At 48.6% G+C, this 20,006-nt stretch overlaps 1 protein-coding gene across 11 annotated transcripts in view; it reads left to right on the top strand.

Moving 5' to 3' along the window:
• Positions 1 to 14,477: 14,477 nt before the first annotated feature.
• The window catches only part of CTIF (cap binding complex dependent translation initiation factor), a 281,307-nt gene continuing 275,778 nt past the window's right edge, over positions 14,478 to 20,006 (top strand). The window contains exon 1 of one of the 11 annotated variants that reach the window (XM_032422779.1): positions 14,478 to 14,643. The gene's annotated coding sequence lies outside the window, so the exon portion shown is untranslated. Of the gene's footprint in view, positions 14,644 to 14,768; positions 15,156 to 15,189; positions 15,472 to 15,531; positions 15,653 to 20,006 lie in introns of those variants that run through there. The other 10 variants (XM_032422782.1, XM_032422781.1, XM_032422777.1 and 7 more) reach the window with 10 other exon arrangements.

Below are 20,006 nucleotides of genomic sequence, written 5' to 3'. Positions count from 1 at the left end.
GCATCTGACTCTTGGTTTCGGCTCAGGTCATGATCTCAGGGTGGTGAGATGGAGCCCCGTGTCGAGCTCCGAGCTCATCAGGGAGTTTGCTTGGGATTCTTTCCCTCTCTCTCTGCCCGTCCCACTTGTGCTCTCTCTCTCTCTCTAATAAATAAATAAATCTTAAAAAAAAAGAAATACCATCATTTATTGAGCATCTATATATCTTCTGGGCAACATGAGGCAGGGTACTAGGCCTACAAAGGAGAATAAAGCAAACATATAGCCTTAAGACTTGTAACCTGGGGTGGGGGGAGGACCAGAGCAGATCGTTAGAAAGCAGTGTTACAACTGCAAAACAGAGCTATGAACAGGGTATTTTAGGGAGCCCAGAGCAAGGAACCCACCCAGCCTTCCTGGAGGATGACAGCTAAGTGAAAGATGAACAGAAGGGCTGGAAGTGGAGTGGGGATGGCATTGCAGGAAAAGGAAACCACGTGAACCAGAGCACAAGAAACAGGGGCAAGAAACAGCCTATCAGGCTGAAGATGGGAAGGAGCAAAACAGTGTGAAACCAGCTAGCCCCCTTTGCCTTTTTTCCCATTGCTGGTGTTGTCCAACACAGGTGCTCAGAGCGAGAGATGCGTGGGATGCATGCCTCCTTGGTTTCTGTCTCCTTTCCTTCAGGAAGCAGGTGCCTAAGGGATGAGGAAGAACCAACAGACTAATTGGCCTCAGGCCCGTGATCTTGCACTTGGCGGTGTCACTCCCCGGGAGGCCCTGCACCCATGCAGACGCTGCAGGAATGGATGGCACAGCGACCCTACAAGAGGGAGGTTCTGTGCTCGCCTCTGGAGGCAGCCAGTCCTGAGCTCAAACCCAGGCTCCACCCCCTGGAAACCTCAGAAGTTAATATAATTTCTCCAAGCCTTGCTTTCTTCTTTATAAAATGGGACTAGCACACCCACCTTGTAAGGATCCTGTGACCACTAATGGAAATCATGCATGGAGTAAGTCTGGTTGCTACGATTGTCAATACTACCATTACAAGGATAGCTGTTGTAATCCAGTTCACGAGTTTCATTCTGTACGGTGGAGCAGATGCTTTGATAAGTGCTGGTGATCCTAAGGCAGATAAGACATAGCACATGTCCTATGTTTACTTTCTAGTTTAATGGTAGAAGGAGATAAATAAGATTATATGTCACAGATATGGGTTCTACAGAAGAGGTAAGCATGGAGATGTGGGAACCCAGAAGGGCATTTAACCCACGTTGGGGGGGTGGGGGAAAGGCAGCCTGTTAACAGCTTCTTCAGGATACGGCTTGTGAGTTGAGTCCTAAAGGATGGGAAGTAGAAACTCTGTGAATGGGTGGAGGGAAGGAAAAAAAAAAAAAAAACACAATGGCTCAGGGAAGAACATTCCAGGTGATAAGAACGAGAACATGATTAAGACGACTGGCGAGTCTAACCCACAGGCTATCCTGACGGTAACAGGAGGAAAATGTGGCTTGGTGACCAGGGAGCCATCTGATTCGAAGACTCTGCCAGAAGAGTGGTTTTCAATAGTTTACTGTTAGTGGATATGGCAGAACGTGCTGGTCGCCGACCAAGTACCCATGCTTCCCTTCTCCCTCACCAGCAGGACTCCATATGTTGAGTGTGACAAATGCCCAGGTAAAAATCCATTGCCCAGTCTCTCTTGCAAATAGGGGTAGCCAATGAAAGTAGACAGAAATATATACTTTTCTTACTTTTTATAATAACAAATACAACTGTCTCCCAAAGCAGAGAGATCATATAAGAACTGCCATGTATCCTGCACATGGTTGGTTGCTATCAACATTTCACTATTCTCGTTTCATCAATCCTTCCAACTCTCGTGTTTTTTTTCCTTTTCCTAGATTATTTTATTTTTTAATTTTATTCATTTATTTTTTTTTTAGAGAGAGAGAGAGCGTGCGAGTGGAGGAGTGGAGGTGGGGAGGACAGAGGGAGAGGGAGGGAGAGAATCTCAAGCAGGCTCCACACCCAGCATGGAGCTCGAAGCGGGGCTTGATCTCACGACTCTGAGATCATGACCTGAGCTGAAATCAAAAGTTGGACGCTCCACCAGCTGAGCCACCCAGGCACCCCTAGATTATTTTAAAGCAAAGCCAGAGGTTATATTCTTTCCACCCATAAATACTTTAGTATATCTATCTCTCCAAGAAATACTTCTTAAAAAAAAAAAAAAGATTTTATTTATTTATTTATTTATTTGACAGAGAGAGAGACAGCGAGAGAGGGAACACAAGCAGGGGGAGCAGGGAAGGGAGAAGCAGACTCCCCCCCCCCCCCGAGCAAGGAGCCCAACGTGGGGCTCAATCCCAGGACCCTAGGATCATGACCTGAGCTGAAGGCAGACACTTAACGACTGAGCCACACAGCAAGCCACACCCCTTGCTTTTTTTCTTTTTAAGAATAAATCAACTTGGGGTGCCTGAGTCACAGGCACCTGGGATCGAGCCCCGCGTCGGGCTCCCTGCTCAGTGGGAAGCCTGCTTCTCCCTCTCCCTCTGCCCCTGCTTGTGTTCCCTTTGTCATTGTCTCTCTCTCTCTGTCAAATAAATAAATAAAATCTTTAAAAAAAAAATAAAAAGAATGAATTGACTTTCCTTTTTGAGTAGTTTTGGGTTTACCGAAAAACTGAGCGGGAAGTACAGCGTTCCCATGTCTGCCCTCCCCTCCTCCCACAGAGTTTCCCTTATTACTAACATCTTGCATTAGTGGGGTACACGTATTACAGTTGTTCAGCCGATATTGATATATTATTATTAACTAAAATCCACAGTTTACATTAGAGTTCACTCTTGATGTTGGACGTTCTATAGGTTTTGACATACATATAATGACTTGTATCCACCATTGTAGTTATCATATAGAGTAGTTTCACCGCCCTAAGAGCCCCCATGTTACATCCACTCATCCCTCGTTCCCTCCCCTAGAATGCTTAGCAACCATTGATCTTCGTACTGTTTTGTTATAGTTTTGCCTTTTCCAGAATGTCATATAGTTGGAATCATCCTGCCTTTTCTGGTTGGCTTTTTTTCACCTAGCAATATATATTTAAGCTTTCTCCATATCTTTCTGTGGCCTGATAGCTCATTTCATTTTGGTGCTGAATGATCATCCATTGCCTGGATGAACTACAGTTTATTTATCCATTCACCTACTGAAGGCCATCCTGGTGGCTTCCAAGTTTTCCCAATTATGAATAAAGCTGCTATAAACATCCATGTGCGGGCTTTTGTGTGGACATAAGTTTTCAGTTCGTTTGGGTAAATACCAAGGAACGTGATTGCTGGATCACATGGGAAGGGTATGTTTTGGGAAGGGTATGTTTAGTTCTGGAAGAAGCTGCCAAACTGTCTTCCAAAGTGGCTGTACCAACTTTTTCTTTTTTTTTTTTAATGTGAGAGAAAATTCCTATCATTTCTGAAGCCACTGTAATTTGGGTCTCTGTTATTCATGGCTGAATGCAATGCCTCACTGATATAGTGGGAAGGTATCTGCTGAGTGCTGATTACCTGGACAGAAATCTACCAACACACAACATATCATCTCAACCAAAAAGCCCAGTAGTGACACTCATCTAGCCATGTGTTATTTTCCATTGACATTTCTGCCTCTTTTTCATGAGAAGGTCAGGAGAGACTGCCAAATGCATAACAAACCCATGGCTGTCTCCTATTCTAGTTCTCTATTAGCATTAGCAATCCAAGAAAAGATTTCAGTTTGTCTTGGCTTGTTATTTACATCTTGTTAAGGACTCTTTAAGTGATTCCTTCTTCTGGTGGGTGCTTGCAAATCATTTGCTTAATAATCCTCTCCACATGTCTTTTGGCATTTCTCTGGTCCTTCATAATTTCCCCAAGATTAAGGATAGTGGTTGAATAGTTGAGTCTACAAATCCTTTTGTAGTTGGAATCCTCAAATGCTGTAGTGAGCAAATATTCCCCACTATCATTATCCCGTAATCAAAATCATTTTAGCAACTTGATTTGGCTTCATGCTGTGCAGTAGTTGTGTTCTGGGGGAGCTATATATACATCACATTGTTATAAATTAATTCCTGTTTTAAGTGAATGGGGAAAACTCATCACAGACGAGGATAATTCAGTGAATCCTTCTATAAAGCAAATAATTCCATTATATGAATAATCACCCTCTAATTTAGTTCTCTATGAATATGAAATGTTCAAATATTGAGGGTTTTTTTTTTAGATTATAGCTGAACATTTGGTTATATTCCTTTTTTCTCTTTCACATTTATTATCATTATTGTCTTCATTGTTGTTTGTTGTCATCACTAGGAATGGCACTAAATTTTAGAATCATAAGAAAAGAACTGCACTACTAGAGGTTGTCCTGTTCATCCAGAAGCAGATTTTGTTCAGTGTTCAGAGGAATCCTGAATCCTCCTTCAGTGTCCATCTTCAGTGGTATGTAATAATGACTTGTTTATATGGCCTTGGGCAAATCACCAATTATATAAACTCTCTGGGTCTCAGTTTCTTCATCTGTAAAATGAGAATGATAGAGCTAGTGTAAGAATCAAATGAGGTAACTAACGTAGACCGCTGGGATGGTTAATTCTATGTGACAACTCAACTCAGCTATGGGATGCCCAGAGAGCTGGCCAAACATTATTTCTGGGAGTGTCTATGAGGGTGTCCCCAGAAAAAAGTAGCATTTGATTTAGTAGACTGAGTAAAAATCATCCTCATGTGTATATATATGTATATATATGTATATATATATACATATATATACACACACACACACATACACACACACACACATACATACACACACACGTCTTATTGGTTCTGTTTCTCAGGAGAGCCTTAATACAAGATATGAGTGTTGACCACATGCTAATGTGTTCAATTAATGTCAGCTATGGTAACGGCTATTAGCAGATGTATTATTAAATGGTGGGTTTAGACAGCCCCCATTCTTCAAAAGATAACTATGACCACCTGACACCCATTAGGATGGCCACTATCGAAAAGAAAAAACCAGAAAAATAATAAATGTCGGCAAGAATGTGGAGAAATTGGAAACCTTGTGCACTGTTGATGAGAAAGTAAAATGGTACAACCACCATAAAAACAGTATGGAGGTCCCCCCAAGAAACCTAAAAACAGCATGACCATAAGATCCAGCAATCCCACTTCTGGGTGTATACCCCCAAAGAATTGAAAGCAAGGACTCAAAGAGATATTTGCACACCCATGTTCATAGCAGCGTTACTCACAAGAGCCAAAAGGTGGAAGTAATCCAGCTCTCCATCAATATACAAAGGGATAAGCAAAATGTAGTATATACACACAATGGAATATTATTCAGCTTTAAAAAGGAAGAAAATTCTGCATAGGCTACAACAGGAATGAACCTTGAGGACGTCATGCTAAGTGAAATAAGCCAGTCACAGGGCACCTCGGTGGCTCAGTTGGTTAAGTGACTGCCTTTGGCTCAGGTCATGATCCTGGAGTGCCGGGATCGAGCCCCACATCGGGCTCCCTGCTCAGCAGGGTGTCTGCTTCTCTCTCTGACCCTCCCCCTTCTCGTGCTCTCTTTCTCTCTCATTCTCTCTCTCAAATAAATAAAATCTTAAAAAAAAAAAGAAAGAAGCCAGTCATGAAAGGACAAACACTGTATGATTCCACTTATATGAGTCCTCTAGAGTAGTTAAATTCATGGAGACAGAAAGCAGAATGGTGGTTACCAGAGGCTGGGGGAAGAGGGAATGTGTTCTTATTTAATGGGTCCAGAGTTTCCGTTCTGCAAAATGAAGAGTTCTGTGGATGGGTAGTCATAAAACAACGATTTGAATGTACTTAGTGCCACTGAATTTTACATGTAAAAGTAGTTAAGACGGTAAATTTTATGTTATATGCATTTTACCACAACTTTTAAAAAATAAAAAAAATTGGAAAAAAAATCCTGTAATTTCATAACTGGGGGTTTTCTATACCTAAGAATTGGGAATATATCAGGTGGAAGGAGAAAGTAGGAATGGAGAAGTCACGGTGAGGACAACCTGGAATGTTCTTTGGTGGAAATGAATGCTTACCATAGCTGATAGGTGGGCCACTCAGAGCCTGCTTGCATTTCGCAAGGATCCTGGAAGCTCATTCCACGGCCCGGTGGCTTCACGAAAACCAGCATAGGTTAAAACCTGCGTCTGGATAACTACAGCTTCCAGAGCTAGGCCCTGCCCAGGAAGCTGGGATTTGAAAATTACAACTCAATCGAGAGCAAAAGAAGAGCTCACTGGTGCTGGCTTAGTAATTAAATTACAAGGTGATTATTAGTTTGCTCAGGCAAAAAGATTACATCTGAGTACTTTAAGTAGCCTAAAACTCAAACTCCTCCCAGAAAAAAAAAAACAAACTAAATTAATGCCATTTTCTACCAATTACAGATGCCCTCCAGTGACTATAAGGTTGTCATGGCAACATGCCCGCTGAAAGGGTATGTTTGATAAGGCCTGAAATAAAGTATAGCAGAAAGGGAACATTTCACATCTTATCTCTGTGTCAGACCAAAATTGTTGTCTAGGATGGGGGACAGGCCAACTGTCTGCAGTCTCCTGCAGGGAGAAGGGCAGCTCCAACATCTCCCGATATAGCTCTCTTCCCCTGGGATGGTCTCCAATTCAGTGTCAGTCAAATGGCATCTTTCATTGTTTTTCTGAAAACCTCCTCTGCCACCTCTTCCAAGCAGGTTTCCCTGATGTACTGGCAGTCCAGTGATCTCTACACCAGAATCAATGCCATTGGTGAGCTTTGCCCATTTTAGACTTTAAAGAAATTCTTCAAAAAATTCAGCAGAGCCCCTATTCTGGCTTGAGATGGAACAAAATAAATTCAAGGGCTTCTTATAATCTTTATTCAAGTATCAAACTTGATTAAAATCAGTCAACTCCTGGGAAAGTGGTCATGGGCAATAATGTTGTGAACCACACTAATAACTATAGATGCATTCCAGAAAAGTTTCTGGCAAAGCACAATTTGTCAATGAGATCTGGTGTTGAATGCACCAGATGAGCTGCTATTTAAAGAAACTATGGTTACTCCTTTTGTAAAAGGGATAATCATCTCATAAAGTGTCTTTTGTGTAAACTCCTATTTTCCTATATTAGGTATATTTTAGAATGTAAAAAGCTGTCTTGAATCCTTTCTGGAAAGAGTGAAGTCTAAACAAATTTGATAATCAATATTGTCAAAACAGAAAAAGAGGTGGGGCGTGCAGATTTGTGTCTCCACATGGATGAGAGAGGAACCACACGTCTGCTCCTGGAGCATCCAGAAGACTGCTCAGTATTCCCCAAGCTCCAGCTGTGAGGATGAGGATTACTGGCGTGGTGGCTCAAGCCAGAATGAATCCCAGGGTCTGGGGCACACTCTGCTCAAACACAAAATCTAACTGCACTCCTGTGGGGCACAGAATAAAGTCCAAATTGATCAGATCTTCCTCCCAGGTCCCACATAGCCTATCCCCAGGAAAACAACAAAAACACCAGTAATAACCAAAAAATAAAACCTGAACTTCAGTGAGCCCTTAACGACGTGCAAAGTGCTTCATATACATGATCTCATCTAATCCTCCTAACAAGGAACCAAGGTAGGCACTATTATTTCCCCATTTTATAGAGGACACGGAAGCTCAGAGCACTGGAGTTGTCCACAGCTGTCACTCGGTTATAAAAGGTGGCCGCAAGATACAAACCCTGGTCTGTCGGCCTCCGGAGGCCAGGCTCAAACCAGCTCCACATTACTAACTTTCTGGCCCTTCTGCCTCCTCCTTCCCTTTGCTGACTTCCACCCTGCACTTGTTGATTTCCACTTATGAACCCCAGGTTATCTGCCTTTCTGAGGCCCTTCCCATGCAAATCACACTTGGCCTCAAAGCCTGACTCAGGTCCCACATCTATGAAGCCTCCCCTGATGCTCTGGCTCTCGAGACACCACTTTCCCTGAACGGTCACTCTGTCTGTATCATATATCTGGCATGTCTCAGGTTTTAAAATTATATTCCCATTTCTGTTTAAAATGTGCCTATTTTGGGGCGACTGCATGGCTCAGTCGGTTAAGCGTCTGCCTTCAGCTCAGGTCATGATCTTGGGGTCCTGGAATCGAGCCCCACATCCGGCTCCTTGCTCAGCGAGAAGCCTGCTTCTCCCTCTCCCTCTCCCTCTGCCTGCCGCTCCCCCTGCTTGTGTGTGCGTGTGCGCTCTATCTCTCTGTCAAATAAATTTAAAAAAATCTTTAAAAAATAATAAAAATGACAGTATTTTTAAAAATAAATAAACACTACTGGGGCAATAAATAAGTTGAAGGAGGAATTCAGATTTAGTTGACTGCATCTTCATCATTTCCCACAATCATTTTATTACTAACAAATTGGGAAACGTGACAAACATTCAAAATCCAAGATATGGTATGTGTCCCAAAATGAGCCACTGAGGTGCCAGAAGAAAGTACTGTGAAATTTATTGATACTCACTTTTATATTAAATATGGGCAAAAAATGGGGCGCCTAGGTGGCTCAGTCAGTTGAGAGTCCAACTCTTGGTTTTGGCTCAGGTCATGATCTCAGGGTCGTGAGAACAAGCCCTGAAATGGGCTCCCCGCTCAGTGGGGAATCTGCTTGCGATTTTCTCTCCCTCTGCCCCTTCCCCTACTTGCATACGTGTGTGCTCTCTCTCTCAAATAAATAAATAAATCTTTTAAGTAAATAAAGACAAAAATAATCTCAGACTTTTGAATCATTAATTCATTAAAATTTTTAAATTACTTTAAAATATTTATTTCATCTTTATGGGGAAATGGGTGGAGGGATGGGTGAAATAGGTGATGGGGATTAAGAGTACACTTGACGAACAGAATTGTTGAATCACTATATGTACACCTGAAACTAATATAACACTGTATGTTAACTATACTGGAATTAAAATTTAAAACTTAATTAAAAAATAATCACACTGTACACATTAAACTCATAGAATGTTTAAAAATATTTATTTCATCTTTAGATCATCATTTAAAGTGTCTTATCTGGTAAATAGGATAGCTAGCTAGCTAGCTAGATAACTGACAAACATATAGATCAAAAAATATTTTTTGACTGATGAGATATATGAACAAAGATCATTCTTCTACGGCATAGAATCATTGGGGCATCAGATTTATACAAACAAATGCACACACATCTCTGAAGTCTCAGTTTAAAAGAAAAATACACCTCATTATAAATGCACCAGTGAGGAAGAACAAGTTCCTACAACTGGAGGAGAGGGGCTCCCTGGGGACTTAGAGAAGGTGGAGCCTCCTGTTTGGGATGAAGGGGCGTGGTTAAGCTCCTGGGCTCTGAGGTCCACAGCCCTGCCTGGACCATCACCTACTGTCTGGTTGTGTGCCCGCCCCCTCACCCCCCCACCCCCACCAGGCAAGTTACATCATCCCTCCTCCGTTCCTTCTACTATAAAAGTTCCTTCTACTATAAAAAACTACTATGTTGAAGAAATGAGACAAAATGCTTCTTGTTGCCTGGCAAATAGTAACTACTCAATTAATATATTGGCTATTGTTCTTTGAAAAATGGGAGTTAGAGACCGTGGAAGGTTCATGGCCAAATTATTCTGCAGACCTTTCAGAATAAGATTTAGGAGACAGGAATTACAAAGTAGTTGAAAAGGGAGACATCTAGGATAGAAAAGGGAAGGGGGAATCTGAGAGAGGTGTAGTAGATTGAGAGTCAGAAAATCAGGAACTGAGGTTACGCTTGACATCTGTCTCCCTCTTCCCCACTCCACCAACCCAGCTTACTCATCCTGCACCTGGCCCACTAAGGCCACAGGTGGGAGAAGAGGGGCATCCAACCAAACCTGATGAGGAGCAGTCACCAATGAGCAAAGGTCTTTCAGCCTCTTCCTGCAGATTTCCTGCAAGAGGGCATCTGATTGGCTCAGTTCATCCCCTGGAGCTTGGGCCACTTAAGTCCAGGCCTAGCCAATGGCTTGCAGTCTCTTTGATCAGGTGTGTACCTTTGACCCAATAAGCCTGGCTTCTCCTCCCAGGGTGAGTATGGCATGGTTTTTCCAGAGCGTAACCTGACATTGAAACCCGTTTCTTGCAGAGATGTAGGGGTGTCCCTTTGCCCAGGTCCTCATCATGGACAAGGCCATCATGTGGATAAGGAGCTCATGCCCCTGACCTATGAGGTCTGACCTTGAACTCTGAGGGACTTGAAGAATGCCTGATGACTCATGGGCTTTAGTTACTATCCTTGAATCTTGCAAAACAAGATCTACTTGTCTTAAGTTCCCTCATGGGTTTTAGGGCTTTGTTTAATGGGGACTACAAACCCCTCCTGATCTGCTGGAATGAAACAGCCTAAAATTCATCCTTTTGGATGAATTCATCCTTTTGCTTAATTTTACAGCTACTTTTACCAGCTGGATTGTGAACTTCTTGAAGGGATAACTTCAGGTTTGGAAATAATCTCTGAGATTGGAGAGTCCAGCTGTCCCATCTTACAGGTGTGGAAACTAGGCCCAGCGAGGGGAAATGTCCCACATTAGGCAGCACAGAGTCATGGGGACCTGGAACCTGACTTTCACACACTTAGTTCCCCCATGGTCCTTGCAATGCCTGATGCATAACACGTTCCCAATAAATACCCCTTGTTTTACTTCTTACTTAGCTTGTGCCTTTTACAAGCTCAATTGTTCTCCGTTGCTACCCTTCCTCCACCACCAACTTCAGCCGTAGAGGATCACTTTCCGTCTGCCTTTCAGATGTTGGTCTTTGGGGTTGTGTAGTGGAAGCCGAGATGAGGCATGAGTGAGATATGACCTGACTCTACCAAGCCGTTCTCCCTCCAGGCCAACACCACAGTAACAGAGTGCAGACGCTAGACGGGGACCTTCCCTCCTTACGCCGGGCCAGTGGCCGTCAGGCTGACACGTGATGAACCCACTGCAGTTTCCACCTAAAGACACATCTTCTGCAACATCTCCCAGGCCAGTGCTACATAACAGGGATTCTGGCCACCGCTGCCCTCCTCCCTGCCAGGCCCACTTTCCTCCCAGAAGCCTTCTCTGACCATGCCGGCCTACTGGGAAGCCTTTGCTCACTTCACGTCCCCCTCACGCAGTGTGGCACTTCGTCATTTTCCCTAATATCACCCAGCCTCCTCAGCTCCTGAAGGCAGGTAGCCTCTCACCCCCACCGCACACTCCGGTGGGCTCCCACCAGGTCTTCAATAAATGTATTGAGAGAGGGAAAGCTGGAAGGCGGGCGGAAGGAGAAGGAAGGAGAAGAAAGGAGAATATTTCTTTTTGCTAGTATCTTAGGCACACGTGAATTAGGGAAAGCAGCTGCTTAAAAGAGAGAATCATTCTGACTTTCAATTTCTAGGCTATGTGGTGACCAGTCAAACAAAGGCAACTCTTGGCAACTCAGATCTGCCACAGTTAAACCCATTCTGGTGCCAGTTCATGAACTCTGCACCCAGCAGCCGCTCGGACCTAAGCCTAGAGGGTAGGCATAAGATCCACGACAGAGCGGAGAAGGAAGGACACCAGATGAGGACCACGTAAGCCCTGGGCCTCCCGTTCTGGGAAACTTTGGTTTGAGGATCCCACAGAGTCTCCCTCTCAGAGACCCCCACTCCAGCTTGGAATCCCCATCATCAGAGGTCATTTCAGAGAGCTCTCGATAAGAAGACAAACATGTAGGGGCTGGAGGAGCGAATAAAAGGCTTATCTTATCCTACTTTAAGGAAGGTTTATCAGACTGGAGGTAAAGCAGAGAGCCAGGCTCTGTTGACCTAGGGAGCAGGGCAAGCGTTGATAGGCAGGGAGAAGCAATGTGGGGGCCCAGCACCCTGCCCAGAGGAGGTGCCCAGGTTGGGGTGACACACTATGGGCGTCCTTGGGCAGCAGGATGGGGAGGTGAGGGTTAGGAGAGCTGGGCCTGTGGTGGGTGGGGACTAGAACCGAAGGTTCCTTGAAGATGAACCTAATCTATTTCACACATGAAGATGAGTCACCCTCCCTCCCCCCGCCCCAGGAATCTTCCTGGCCGCACCGCAGAAAGAAAGATTCAGGGATCCTTCTCCTGGCCCAGAAAGACCCTGGGCCGAGGAAAGGAATTTGCTGTCACAGAGCACTGGCTATGTGGCAGTCAGTGCAAAGACATTATCACCATGGGTTCTCACAAGGCCAAGAATGGTTGAATAAACTATCCAAGGTCACCATGGGGAGGTTAAGGAAGCTGTCCAAGGTCACGGAGCCTGGAAGCGCCATGCCTGTGATTCAAACCCTGGGGTCAAGCGGACTCTTGAGTCTGCGCTATCCCCACGGGCCCTCTCACCCCAGGCACACTCCCCAAACAGAGGTGTGTACTCTCCACGGATGTTTTGCATTCTGCACATTGCTCAGCCTCTCCTCACCTCTGGGGGTGTGATTTAAAGCAGAGGCAAAACCAAGACCCAGACCATTGCATTCTTGTCTCTTGTAGGTGGCATGCATAGCATACAACGTGCAAAACAGCACTGACAACAAAAGGTAGGTCAATGGGAATTTGCTGAGTGGATAGACTCCAGTACTATTTCATAGTTTGTAAACCTAGGAAATCATCCAGATGTTAAAGCATAAAAATAACACACTGCTTGAACCAATGAGGCATAAGTGCTAAGAGGGACAAACCAGCGGGAAGAGTCAGGTATGCTTAAACATGTTCCTTTGGTGGGGGAGCGAACCAGACCTGGCACCCAGACAGTTGGCTTCCTCTACCCCCTCTGCTCTGGACCTGCTGTCTTCCCCTAGAAGGGAGGGGATGACACGCCCCCATGCTCTCTGGTACAAGGATCAAATGAGCTGCTCTGCAAGGTGTCACTGTGGATGTGCTTTGCTTTCCTTCCATAGTTTAGCTCATGCTGAGCCTCAAGCCTGGAAGATATGCTCTCCATTAAAAACGAAATCCCACCTCTCCTTTCAAGGACTACTTCAAGCCTCACCTCCAGTGAGAAGCCATTCCAGGCTCCTTCTGCCCTCCAGATCCACCATTCCATTCTTGCCCCTCAAACTTCCCCCAGGTTTCTGCCCCCCCCCCCAATCAATCTGCCCTGTCTGCCTTGCCAAACTGCTGGGACTTTCGGAATTTGCTTTCTTCTCTCTCGTTTGGAGCCTTTGTAGCCTTGTAGCCTTAGTCAGAAGTCTACCTCTTCCTTTGCCTTTGTTAAAAATCTTAGTGATTCTTAGGTCAAGTGCCACCTCCTCCAGGAAGCCTTCCATCCCGCAGCCACCATCCATTCTGGTTGGCTGCTCCTGCTGAGGGCTCCCTGGAACTTTCCGCTTATCCCTGTGTTAAGTGTTGCCTCTTTCCCTATACTGTCATTGACTGTGGTCCTCACACTAGACCTTGAGCTCCTGGAGAGGAAGAACTAAGGGTCTTACTTGTCTTGGCATTCCCAGACATGTCCCATCTGTGGAAAGCGCTCACCAAATGTTATACGTGTTAATAAATGGATTTCCACTGCAGTTATACTGTGTCATACAGTTCCTCAGATGATTTTATAATGTAAGCCCCTTGCTTGGAGGGGTGTACCGCATCGTATATTTCTCATGAAGGCCTCTCTGTCCGAACCTCAGTGCCTGGCACTTAGTAGGTACTTGGAAAACACTGGTGATACGATTAAGTGATTACTGAATTATCCACTGCACTGAATTCTCCCAGCCACCAGGTCCCCCGTCCCAACCCTTAGCATGGCCAATGGAAAATTAATTGGTTGTAAACTGCATATCTAATTACAACATCCCGCCCCTGCCACAGAGATGTTCAAATGTTAATTATAACATATGCATCTCAATAACAGACGTTAGCATTTAATGCAGCATTAATAACGCCACACGGACTGCCCAGTGCATACACAAAGCTTCCTTTTATCTGCCATTAGGACAGACTTTGCACTTTCAGCACGGAAGTCTTCATCTTTAAAGCCTTCCTGCCCCTGAAACCGAACCTTTCCCTGCAAGCCTGGACCGCGCCTAAGTCCCCAGTTCTCTCAACACGGAGGTTCCCCACCCAGGGCCGCGCCACGGCCGCGGGGAGGGGGCGTCGGCCGGCGGGTTTCGGCGTGACCACACTGGGCTGTCTCCGCTGCGTCGGCGGCATCCCCGGCGTCCCGGCGGCGCGCCGCTCTCCAGGGCCCGCCATCCCGGGAAAGAAAGGCGAACTACATTACCCAGCAGGCCTCCCGCCGCCCTCTTTCCTTTCAAGTCTTTGCACGTGGCCGGAGGGGAGGGAGGGGCCGGGACGTCACTCTCCTACATTCTCTTTCCCTGTGTCAGAGCGGGGATCGTTTTTTTTTTTTTTCCTTCCTCTACTCCCTCCCCCCCACCCGCCCCTCCCTCCCTCTTTCCCTTCCCTCCCTCCCTCCCCTCTCGGTTGGGTTTGTGCGCTGGGGCGCCGATCCCCTCCGCAGCCGGGACGCGCGGAACTCGAGGCAGGAGTCGGCTCTCTCGAGCCTCCTCCCTCCCTTCCCCTTCCCTGCCCCCTTCCCCCACCCCCGACTCGGACTCGGAGCGGCGGCCGGAGGAACCCCGAGGTGAGCATCCCCCCGCTCGCCCGCCCCCCTCTTTTAGTCAGCTCAGCTTGCGGATCGATTCGGGGACCCGCCGGGAGGCTGCGTGACGTGCGCGTGCTTATAGATAAATCCGAGAAAACCGCCCCAAACAATTAGCCCCCTTCCCCCTCCCTGCGCCCCCGGCCGCCGGGCGTCCGCGCCCATCCTCCGACCCCCTCTCGGTCGCGGACCGCACTCCACGAACTCGCCCCCTCCCCAGGTTCGCCGCTGCCCCGCAGGGCTCCCCGCCCAGTGGGGAGCCGTAGCCCTGGGGCTCCCGAGAAGAGGGGGCTCTCGGGGGCGCACGGCTGGAGCCCGGCTCGCGTCGGAGCCGCGCGGTGTAGCCGCTGTCATGTGCCGGGTTCCGAGCCGGGGGGGAGGAAGAGAGCGAGCGTGATTGCTCTCCCTTTTGTTTTGAAGCCCGCATTTGCTGCATCAAGCAGTTGCTTTAGTACCAGCCAAACTTGCAGCTGTTCTGACCGCGCTCCGCCGAGGTAGGGAGCGCGGCCCTGGGTGGCGACTCCCGGCCGGAGGCTGCTGCGCTGGCGGCTGCCGGAGGGACCCCGAGAGAGTGTCTCCACGCAGCCCCTCCCTCCTGTGGTGACTGATTGTGTCTGTAGCAGCGGCCGTGCGAGAGTGTGTGCGCGCCCGTCCCCGCGAGCGCGGGGATGTCTGTCGTCTAGACAGGCGGCACCCTCCCTCCGTCCCCGGTGAGCCCGCGGGCCGCGGGGGGCGCGGGGGATGGGAGCAGAGGAGGAATCCGAATCGGTGGAGCCATTGCGGTCGCAGCTTTGGACATTCCTTACGGTGGTGATTTTGTTGGCTTTTTATTATTATTCCTGTCGCCGCGGTGTAATTGGGCCTGGGGAATAGACCCGCCCGGCGGAGCGGGGGTTAAGTTGTCAGGCTCTGAAAAGCCTGCTCGCGGTGGCCAGTGACCCGAGCGGCCGCGGGGTGGGCTCCTGCTCTGGCTCTTCGGGACGACGAGCAGGTGACTGTCCTGGACGCGGGTCGTGGGGGCAGGGAGGGCAGGGGGTGGTGGTTCGGTCTGCAGCGGCGGAGGTCTGCGGCCCCTGAGGACCGCGAGCCCGAGCCCAGGTGCGTCTGGAGGAGGCGTCCCGGGGACCGCGGGTGTGAGTTGGGTATATCTTAACACTGACGTTAAAAGACAATCGGGGTTCGGAACCTCTCCTCTGGTCGGCGTTGGCTCTTGGGTTTCGTGGAGTTTTCAGGGCTGGGGTTGGGGGGGCCGGTGTGAGCAGGGAGGGGGTGCGGCTTGTAAAGGGGAGGGCTGGCTGCCGGAGGCCTGTGTGTCCCCACCCCGAGGAGCGAGGCGTCGCCTCCCCCGCCCAGCTGTTTGTGTGTGTACACACCGCCCCGGCGTGTGTGGGGGGCGGGGCGTGGGGGGGGGGACAGACCGCGGCGTAGTGGGGACGCGCGTGGGCCCGACTACCCGGTGAATCGTCCCGCCAGCCCCCTCGCGGTCCCCGTTGGGCTCCTAATCATGTGTGTGTCCGCGCGCGCGCGCGCCCGGGTTACTTGGACTGGGGGTCCTGCGGCTGTGCGACCGGGGAGCCCCTGCAGTTGCGTGTGCGCGGAGTCGGCGAGGGAGTTCCGGGCTCGCGGGGGCGCGGGAGACCCGCCGTGCCTCCCTCGGCGTCCCCGATGCCCCCTGACCCGGCGGGCTGGCAGCCTACTCGGCGGCGCGGGGCGCAGGTCTGGCCGGGCGGGGAGGGGCCGCGGGTGCGCGCCTGTCGCCGCCCCCCACCCTCCCGACACGCTCGGGTTGACCCTTGCTCCGAGGCGCTCTGTGGGTGCGCGTGCCCGCGCGCCCGCCGCTGCCTCGCGGACCCTGGAGAGGACCCGCGCGCTCTGCGCACCCCCTTCCAGGTCTTCGTCCTGGAGACCGTGGGGCCACAGGCTGCCCGGCCCGCCGGGCCCCGGCCTGTCCGGGCGCTGCCGCCCGCGCTGCTACCCGGGTGCGCTGCGGACCGCACGCCTTCGCCGCCTTCGCCGCCTTCGCCGCCGGCTCTGTGCGGCCGGGGGATTATCTCCCAGGCTAGGGGCCGGCGCGCAAAGGGAGGAAGCCGGTGGAGCTGCGGGCCCCGCGGCGGCTGGAGTCTCGGGAGGGCGAAAGTGACACAGCACGAGCGCCGCCGCCGCCGGAGCTGGAGGAGAGAGGAAGGAGCCGCCCAGAGCGCGGGGAGGGGCCGCGGGCTGTCCGGGCCCGGTTCCTCCTGCCCAGCGCGGGGTCTGGCCTGAAGACCTCAGGAATCCCGGCTTGGAGCATGCTCAGCCGGCGCGAGGAAATTGCCAGGCTTTCAAGAAAACGCAATTCTATGGGAACAGAATGCACCAAACAAACGTTAGATGTGCAGTCCCTCAGGACGCACTCAGGTTGCCTGAGGAAACTCCCTTTGAGTATTTGACCAGGATTCGGTTTACACACAGATCATCTCTGGTGTGTCAAGTGTCTGTCCTAGATAATGTACGCTTGTAGGCAGTAATTCTGTAACGCATTCTGGGGTACAGTGTCATCGGTGATTAACAGATTTCAATAATAATAGTATGTTTGTAAGACTTTACAGGGCGTTTCACCCACCCCCTGCCCCCACTTTGAATCATCACGTTTATTTAGAGGGTCCTGTGAGGTAGGGGGTATTAACCCCATTTTACAGATAAGCACACTGAGACTCAAAAAAGTGCCAAGGCCTCTCAGAGGGGGAAGGGCTACTTTCCCCCCTCCGTGGTCCTGTAGATTTGTCTTCTCAGCCTGTGGCTTTTAATTTAAATAATGTCCAGTGTGCGTGTGGTGGGGTGTTTTTGTTTTTGTTTTGAGAGTATGTCTTGGCACCCCAGGAAGTACTGAGCCTGAGTAAGGGGATAAATTATACTGGTATTTATTCTTCATCAAAACAATTTTGATTTGCTACCAGTTCTAATGAGAATAGCCATTAAAGAACAGAAGCCTGCACTGCTGGTGTTATTGCTCATCTGATAATTTTCTAAAGGTGAATGGTTATCAGCTTTGATACATCCACCATACCAGAATCATACCTGCGTGTAATAAATTCGTATGGCGTACGTGTTTATGCAACACCTGTCTGTGTTCATATGAGCGTGTTCATGGATTCAGTGTCCTTACTGAATCCACAGTTTATTCTTTAGGTATTGTTTTAAAGGGTAGATCCCTGAGAAACCATCCCAGGTGATCCTCCCTGCCCTCTGTATCTCCAGGAATAGGGAAGTCCTGAAAAGAGCAAAGAGCTCCTACATGCTGGATGTATTTTTCAGAGTTCATGTACAGGAAGGTCCTCAGACACAGCCTGGAAGGTTATTAGGTTTGGCCAACTAATCATTCACTCACAACTATCTATTGAGCACCTACATGTTTCTGTATCTGGAAGTGTGTGCAAAGAAAATTGAACACATAGTCCCCACCTGCCAAAAACACATTCCAGCTGCCGAGATAAATGTAAGATTTTAAGTCCAGCATGTTTATTGAACACCTACCTTAGGCTGGATACTCTACTCTGTTTGGGGCACACAAAGATAGTATAGTAGTAGTAGCTAAGGTGTAATGCAATAAAACAGATGATTCACAGCCTATGGGAGAGAACAGATCATAAATACTTTAGAGCACTCACCCTGGGACTTAGTCAGTTTCACACATGTTGGTCGGAAGGGTCTCCTAATGCCAGTTCCTTTCCAGGGCAAATGCAGGAGGGAGCAACAGAGGAAGAACAGCCTTCCGTCCGTTGTTACCCTGGACTTCAGGCTGTTTGTGCCCTCCCAGGTGGGCCTGGAGGTGTGTCCTTCTGGGGAAGTTAGGCAGCTACTGGGAAATAACCCTGAAGTCAACCAGCGGATGACTCTGCTGAGCAGTGAGGAGCTGACAAATTGTTCTCCATGGTCCTGCCCCAGCTCTGCGGGGCTATGATGGGCTGTGGTAGGCTAGCTTCAGTGATAGGCTGTGGCTTCCGTCAAGGTCTCACTCAGGCCCTTCCTGGGTTTAGTAGTTTCTGTCTTACAGGTCGGTGTGGATGTTTTACTGTGGGTCTGCTTTTTATCTGTTCATTCCCAAACTCACTTCTGGAGTCCCTGACATGGTCCTCCAATTTCATCTTAGTTTTGGGGTCTACTACCCTGGTTTTAAGGTTCTATTGTTTGCAGTTCAGATGATGAAGGAGGAAGCAGGAGATGGTAGGTAGGATGGAGAGAGAGTCCCAAGCCTACAGAGAGAACAGGAGGTTCAAACAGACGGGCGAATCACAGTTGTTGGGAATTTTCCAAATGTGATGGCATTGCTACATAGCTTACCCGATAATGTGGCAGCTTCTTTTGATGTTCTTTTGGGGGGGATCCTCCACCTCTCGGCCTCGCTGCCAACTCAGTCACCTGAGCTCAGCTGTTCACATTCAGGTTTTACTCTTCTGCTCTTCTGCCCTCCTGCCTCAATCTGCACACAATTTAATTTAGAACAGTGCTGTGATGGTGGCCTCCTCCCTGAATTATCACCACGCTATCGACATCTGCCTCTTATTTCTGAATTAAACCCAGGCCAAAGCTGTGGTTCAGAACAGGGGGAGAAACAGATACATCTCCAGATCCTAGGCACCCAGACCTGGGAAGGGTCTTACCCATGAGCTGATCTCCATGTGAAGACCCTGAGGCCAATGAAGGTGAAATGACTTGCCCAAAGTCACTGGGAGCCCTTGGCAGAGTGGGACAAGAAAGTCCAGATTTTGATGCCTCGTTCAATCTTCTTTTTCCATACTGTGATGCTTTCTGAAAAAAATGGGGTTCTTACTTGCCAAAGAGTGAGACTCCAACCTCTTCTCTGCTCTCCTCTGGTTCTGAGAAAGGCTCTGGAATTCACGTCTTAGTCTTGAGGTTCCTTTCCTTTGAGACTGCCCTTCCCTGCCCTACCTTTCGTCTTTGGCATCCAGGAATCGGGCTGAGAGCATAGATTTGCGGGAGGTGGTAGGCTTGGGGGCTTCCCAGTGCACTTGGGTTTGGTCTTTGGCTTTCCCTTCCTGTGGCGGGGTCCTCAGCAACCTCCTGAAAGTGTTTGCAAAGCTGTTATGTATGTGCATTTTTCTAGGAAGAGGACCCATAGATTTCATTGGCCCTTCACCTGACTCACTAAGGACAGAAACTACTGGTGGGGGGTAGTGGAGTTATGCAGGGGTTGGTTGGCACTGGAGACTACACTTGATTTGGGTTTACAGTTTGTGAAGTAGTTCAACCAAGTGATCTCATCTCCTTTTTACCATAGCCCTGCCAGGCTGTCAGCATTATTCCCATTTTGCATATGAGGAAATTGAGCCTCCAAGTTTAGTGAC

Source organism: Phoca vitulina, unplaced genomic scaffold (genome assembly GCF_004348235.1).
Source record: "Phoca vitulina isolate PV1807 unplaced genomic scaffold, GSC_HSeal_1.0 scaffold27, whole genome shotgun sequence".
NCBI lineage: Eukaryota > Metazoa > Chordata > Mammalia > Carnivora > Phocidae > Phoca > Phoca vitulina.
Note: the sequence above shows the minus strand (reverse complement) of the source record. Positions and strands in the feature narration are given on the sequence as shown.